Consider the following 7,664-nt stretch of genomic DNA (forward strand, 5'->3'; position numbering starts at 1 on the left):
AAAAAACCCTCTGATAACAGGATCGTATCAGCTGTATTAATGTTAATATAATGTCCACTCTTGACAAAAAACATGATTTTGTGTAGGCCTATTATAGTTTAAAGGAATAGTTTACTTTCAAATAAAAATTTCCTGATAATTTACTCACCCCCATGTCATCCAAGATGTCCATGTCCTTCTTTCTTCAGTCGAAAAGAAATTAAGGTTTTTAATGAAAACATTCCAGGATTATTCTCCTTATAGTGGACTTCAATGGTCTCCAAACAGTTGAAGGTCAAAATTACAGTTTCAGTGCAGCTTCAAAGGGCTTTAAACGATACCAGACAAGGAATAATGTTCATTCTTGCACAAATGACTCATGATGACGAACAGGCATACCATGTGACATTCCAGGAACTAACAGAGGCTTCCAGAGATCACTAACCATGGATATAACATGCAGATAGACACTTTTGTAGATAATAAATACACAATTGCAACGATGTATACATGTATTGCCTCAGAATTTGCCTCTGAATAGCACTCGCTCCGTTGGTGTGGCCGCATTAGCGGATAATGAGCTGACTCGCAAATGACTTGAATCTCTCTATTTTCATTCAGATTACATAAACAGAGAATATTTGTTTTCGATTTGACTTACACAATTTAAAACCTGACATTTCAACGTTTCTTTAGACATAAGTCTCATTTTTTTGTGATTAGTGTTCACTAAGTTACAGTTCATTTTCTGAGGACTATCAGAATGGACTTCCTTCAGAGGGAGACGACAGATCACTCATCATGAATTGCCTGTGACACAGTGTTAATTTTGACAGCAAATTTTTATTCAGTTTTAGTCATAGTTTTTTGACTAAAATGGCATTTAGTTTTAGTCATATTTTAGTCATTTGAAATTGTTTTAGTTTTAGTCTAGTTTTAGTCGACTAAATCTACATTAGATTTAGTCAACTAAAATCTAATTTAATTAAATTGTAATGCATTAAGCAAGCATTTCTCTAACAATACACAGATGCAATACACTGATATCCATCTGATATTCTCCAAACTTATGTCCACTTAAGACAACCAACTGTACTTTACTTGCCAAAGCGGACAGTTTTTGACCGTTCAAGTGCAAAAAGACACGAAAGAGAGCTCAATTCTCTACTTGTAATTTCAATTAAGTTTTTGCTTTTAAATGTCTATATAGTTTTTTATTTCTGTTTTAGTTATTTTAGTAGGCCTACATCAGGTTAAGCTAAAGCTTGGAAACTAGATGAAATACAATAAGTTTACATTTTTTATATATTTATTTTTTATTTCAGTTAACATTTATTTCAAGTAATGAAGGTTTTTTTATTGTTTTGGGTTTACTTAACTATAATAACTCTTATACTTGTAAAATGTATTGAATAATGTGTCAAATAATGTACTTAGTCTTTCCTTCCTGTGACAGAAGATACAGTAGTTTACTATGAATTAAATAGAAATTAAATTAAGTTAAATACAGTTTATTGTGTAAACAAAATAACAATAATAATAAATAATAATAATAAACCATCCTGAAATACACCGTGACTCTTGTTCTGAAATGTCTGCAGTCTGTACTGTAGTTGCAGGCTGCTCATTAAAGTTCAGGTGAGGGATAATAAAATATGTGCTCTTACAACCGTCTAAAACATATTACCATATAAACATTGTATAATAAACATTGTCATAGTTCATCAACATTAGCTCATAAGCAATTGCTTGGCATAAATGTGCGCTATTCATTGATTGCGAAGCAGTCTGAAGTGCTGGACGAGCCTATAGAGGGTTAGATCAGCACGTTACACTTCAAATGTGCGCATCTTCCACACAGGACAGCAATCCTGACTGGATATCTTTCCAAATCGTCCCTCTCTATCATTTTCGTCTCGTTTTTATTTGTTGACGAAAATTAGAGTAGATTTTAGTCATAGTTTTAGTCATTCAAAACACATTTTTATTTAGTCATTGTCTCGTTTTTGTCCGTGAAAAAATGTTGTTGACGAAAATTATAACGAAAATTATTCGTCAACGAAATTACCACTGCTGTGACAGACTGTAACAGTGTCTTTTGTAACTGGTAGTGAGCTGTTACTCTGTGTTAAATCCTGTAGTAGGACAGTCATTAACAAAAAGCCACATTTGTGTGGCGGTGTCCCGGTTTTACACTGGATAAATTAATAAAGCAGAGTAGTGACGCATAACCTGGCAAGTATCTTCATTCACCAACTTGCAACATAGACCACCTTGCTAAAACACACATACGTGGGAGATGCGGAGTGGATAAAAATAACAAAAAAATAAAAATAAAAGAGGACTTGAATAAGCCCATTAATAGCAAGTTTGAGTCATGCTCATAATGAACTATGTTTTATTTCCATATTGTGAACAATAAATATCATTTTAATTTGTTTGTTACAAAATGGAGCCTAACTTATTGTAATAATTATTTGACGTAGCCTACTTTTACACTCAGAATTATTCCTTGGCATCCTCACATACTAACTAGCTAGCTGTTGAGAGAAAATGGCAGTATCAAAGTGTCCAAAGAGGAAAGTTGACAGCGAAAATAGGGCATACAAAGAAGAATGGAAAGACAACTATGCGTTCATCCTACCTGGTTTTGTGAATGCAAAGCCAGTGTGTCTTATCTGCAGCGAAGTTGTCGCTGTTTGCAAAGAATATAATATTAGGGGCCGTTAACATGTCGCGTCTAAAACGCGTGGAAAGCGCGGCCGCGCCTCTTTCCTTTCCAAAGCGCTTGCGCTCCTGTGGCGTCTGTCGTTGCTATGCAACCATGAACTGCGCTCTCCAGACAGATCTATTTCAGAACCAGCCGCTAAATAATCTGGCTGCAGGCGCGGGCCAGATATTATTGCTGGCGGGCCAGTTTTGGCCCGCAGGCCGCCTATTGCCATCCACTGCTCTAAGGCATGCAGATTTATCCCCCTCCTCAAGTTACCTTCTGCCAAGGAAACTGCAGAAATTGTCATTGAACATGTGCTCAGAGTCTTCGGGATTCCACAGGACATTGTCACAGATAGAGGACCACAATTTTCATCCCGTTCTGGCATACCTTCTGTCAACTGCTGGAGACAATGGTGAGTCTGTCTTCCGGTTTCCACCCAGAGTCTAATAGACAAACTTAGAGACTGAACCAGGACCTAGAGACCACAATGAGGTGCATGACATCAAACAACCTGACATCCTGGGCATCTTTTGTAATTAGGGCAGAGTATGCCCATAACACTCTGCGTTCCTCAGCAACCGGCATGTTTCCCTTTGAGTGCCATTTCGGGTTCACACCCCCATTATTCCCTGACCAAAAGGTGGAGGTTGGAGTTCAATCTGCTCTACGCTTTGTTCAACGCTACAGCCTAACCTGGAGGAAGGCTAGGCTTAAGCTTCTTCAGATATCTCAGAAGTATCAGCGCCAGGCCAATCGTCTACGTCGAACTGTTCCTGCCTTACGTCCTGGCCGTTTCATCAGTCCTTTCCACATTTCAAGGAACGTAAATCCAGTTACCTATCATTTATTCTTACCTAGATCACTAAAGATTAATCCCACCTTCCATGTGTCTTTCCTAAACCTGTTGTTTCTTCTTCTTTTACTCCTGCAGTCAGACCTCCCCCTCCTCCTCGGATCATTGGCGGCCAGCCTGCTTACACAGTCCATCGGATACTGGACTCTCATCGAGTACGGAGATTCCTTCAGTACCTGGTGGACTGGGAAGGCTATGGCCCAGAGGAACGCTCCTGGGTCCCCGCCCGGGACATCCTTGGACCTGAATTGATCAGGGATTTTTTTATTTTGGCCACTAGAGGCCCCCATTGCATCTCTGTCATTTCAGTCGTTTTCAGTCTCTGTCATTATGCCATATTGTTGTCACCTGTGCCTTTTTCCCTGTTTGTGTATTTAAGTCACCCTTCTCCTAAGTACTTTGCTCAGTGTTTCCCATGCCATGATCATGTCTAGGTCATTCTCATGCTGTGCCTTTTGGATTTATCTAAAACCTACTTTGTGTACCTGGTATGGTTCCTTTGCCTTGTTTTATTGACATTTGCTCTTTGAAAAAAGTTACTCACATAATTTCTTTGTAAACTTTTTTGAAAGCCTTCTGGATTGGCTTTGTGAACTTTTTGGATTTACCTTTTGAAACTCTTTCTCTTTATTTTTTGTATTGACTCCTGAGAACATTTTTTGTATTCCTTCTGGATTTACTTTGTGGACTTTTGGGATTCATCCTGTGAAATCTTGGAATTGCCTTTTCATCAAAATTAAAGATTTGAAAAAACTTTTCCCCAGAACTGTCATCTGGTTTTCTGCATTTGGGTTCACCTTTTTAACTGTTTTCAAGTTTTTCAAACTAGTCCTATCCCTGTGTTTCTGACAGTCTGAGACAGAGGCCATTGATAACCAAAAGAGAAATAGTACAAGCCACATTAAGGAACTGTAATCCTTGACTTGCTAGTAATCTGAGAAGTAAAGTTACTACCTTTGATGACCTGGTAAGTGTCAGAGCTTTAGTGGAACGAGACATGGCAGAGGAAAGAGCCTACTGGAAGCAACGCAATGCTGAGCAAGCCACCAGAAAAGTAAAGTCAGACAGATCAGGTAAAGGCAAAGGTGGAAGCCATAATATTGCCATACTATCAGAAAGCAACATCAAGCTGTTAACCTTTCCTGTAGTATTGCAGAAACATTTGTGTGATGCTGTTATAGACACTGGTAGCTCATATTCCCTGGTTCATGAGTCCTTGTAGAGGAAGTGGAAAGATGATGCTGAGACCTGGAAATCCAGCAGAGGACTGTTGTTTGCTCTTGCCAGTGGTCAAGTACAATGAGCAATAGGGGGAGTCAGTTGGGAATGTACATTGCAAGACAACACATACTCAGTGCGACTGTTCATTATGAGATCAAGACCTATCATTTCCACTCATTCTTGGCCTTGATTTCTTTGTGTCAGTTGCAGTTCTTCTTAATCATTTCCTGGACAGGAGGAATCACTGCAATTGTTTTCTTGCTGCAGTATCTCCAACCTGCCAGTATTAACATTCACTGTGCATTATCAACTATCAGAAAATGTCAAATGTCAGAAAATACCACAACCACCATCAAGGATTTGGTGAGTCAAGCCGTAGCTTGAGATATTTCACGTAGTGAGAAGAGGCAACTGGAAGGTCTCTTATTGAACTGGCCTACTGTCTGTACTGACGACCTCGGACAAACCTCCATTATCAAACATCAGATTGTGACGAATGATTCCATCCCACTACAAAAAAGACCATATCCTGTACCAAATAACAAACACAAGTTCATTGATGAGGAGACTGAGTCGATGTTGAACAAAGGCATAATATAACCGTCTACTTCACCATGGGCAGCTCCTATAGTCTTAGTACCGAAGAAAGATGGGAGTGTTCTTTTCTGGGTAGATTATTGGTCCTTGAATGCCAAAACCCCATTAGACGGCTTCCCAATGCCTCAAATGCAGGACATCTTAGAGTCAATGTATGGAGCCATTTATCATACAATCATAGTCCAGACACTTCATCTGGACTATGATTTGAACTTGTTCTACACCTTTGTTGATTACCTGGACTTGTACCTGATTATGGTTTGGGACACTTTTGTCGGACTTCTACTCTTGGATTTCTAACCCCATTATCGAACTGTTGGAATATTGCAAAATACCTGAACTCCTTTGGACTGTTGAGAAATTGACTTTATTTCTGCCTGGACTGGACTCAAACTTGTTGTGGTTGAACTGAAATGCTCTAAAATAATGAAGTGTAATAATAAATATAATATAATAAAAAAAAAAAAAGGAATGAAACAATAATGTTTTGCTGACATTGTTGCTTTTGTGTGTGTGTATATATATATATATATATATATATACCCTTAATTTATGTGACCAAAATAAAAATGTTACATAATAACATATTAATGAAGAACATAAAATGTCTTCCACAGTAGGCTACAAAATAATAACAGAAAGTTACGCTGTAAATTTGTTTTACTTACGTAGTATTTGTAAGCTGTAATCTAAAGCATTCCCTTAAAAAGTCAGTTGTGGTGGATTACACACAACCTGACACATCATAAGTAATTTGAGCCATGTTGTCATTTGCTTATTACTGTAATTGTTTGATGGTTATAAATCAAGAATAAAGCATTTACAGCTGTATTTATAAACTGCTTACTAATGTCTATTAATGTAGGGACAATGCTTTATAAATGATAAACTGACTATTTACTAATGCTTAACTAATGATTCATAGAGTGCAGTTATTATAAAGTGTTACCGAACATCCTTGGAACGTGGGAAAGTTTTGTAGCCTGTCCCAGGGCCACTGGAACAAGGGGGGCGAGCTGGCTTTTGACCTGCAACTTTTCAAATCACTGGGGCAGTGTCCCAGCACATGTGACAAGGGTTGGACGACCTGCTTTTTGCCACTCACTGCTGCTTAATTGTATTGTAATGTAATTAGTATGGCTAACGTTTCGATATTTTCATTGAATATAAGTCAGCTATGCTTCTGATTGTAATTTTGGCTGCCCCTTTAATGGGTCATACCATTGATAATACCTGCGCAGCTCATTCAGTGCATTTATTTCATGGACCTGGAGCAAGAGCATAACGCAAGTGTCTAAAATAGATGTGCACGGTTCAGTTGAATGATAAAGTTTGCCTTTATCTAAATGCTGTTAAAAAAGCAAACTGTTAGCTGAAACAACCACAGCACTGTAGAGCGTACAGTCAGTCAGATGCGCCTGGAAGTTGTGTTCGTTACTATAGCAACAGTAGCGCATTGGGCTCGCTATGATATCAATACCATGTTTTTGATCCAAACTCACATAACACATCAAGTGTTTGAAATAACTTATTTCTGTGACCTGATGTGGCTTCTTCTCATAGAATGAGAGAAAAATGATTTTATAGTATTCTATACTGTGATAGGCTATGTTGATTAGCGTTATAAATATACATTGTAATGAAAATACCCAAAGTAGATAAAAACACACACACAAAAACACAAACACACACACACACACACACACACACACTCCGTTGTCATGTGTTTATTTCCTTCAAGTTTCATCAGCCAAAACTCTTCTATCTTTATATTCAGTATTCAGCTACAGTGATAGCTGGATGCCTTTGTCCATATAAGGGATTTCTTGTAACCTCATAAAGTATTATTGTTTCTATGAGTCTTGGACTTTCTTGTGCGAGGGCGACTCAGGCTCTATGAATGAAACACATTACACAAGAGTTCCCTTTCGTGGGAACTATCGACGCTACGTCGAATGACGTGATGGGAACCCTCTGCGTGATTGCGTCGTGAAGCACTTCTGTATCCAACCAATGATGAGACGAGACGTCAGAGGCGGGTGACGTCACGGACCAGGAAACTATAAAGCATACCCAGAACAAAGAACGCTAGCTTCTGTTGTCTTCAGCAAGCGCTCTCTGTATCTTGTGTGTCTTATTTAGTGTTGTCTGTCCCGTTTTCTGCTCACAGTGATCTCTTCGTCTGAGGACAAGAGTTTCAAAAGCACTTACAAGACACGATATATATATATATATATATATATATATATAATGGCGGAAAAAATGAACAAGCAGCAGTTCATCAAGTGTGTGCCTCCC

Source organism: Ctenopharyngodon idella, chromosome 9, assembly GCF_019924925.1.
Source record: "Ctenopharyngodon idella isolate HZGC_01 chromosome 9, HZGC01, whole genome shotgun sequence".
Classification (NCBI taxonomy): Eukaryota; Metazoa; Chordata; class Actinopteri; order Cypriniformes; family Xenocyprididae; genus Ctenopharyngodon; species Ctenopharyngodon idella.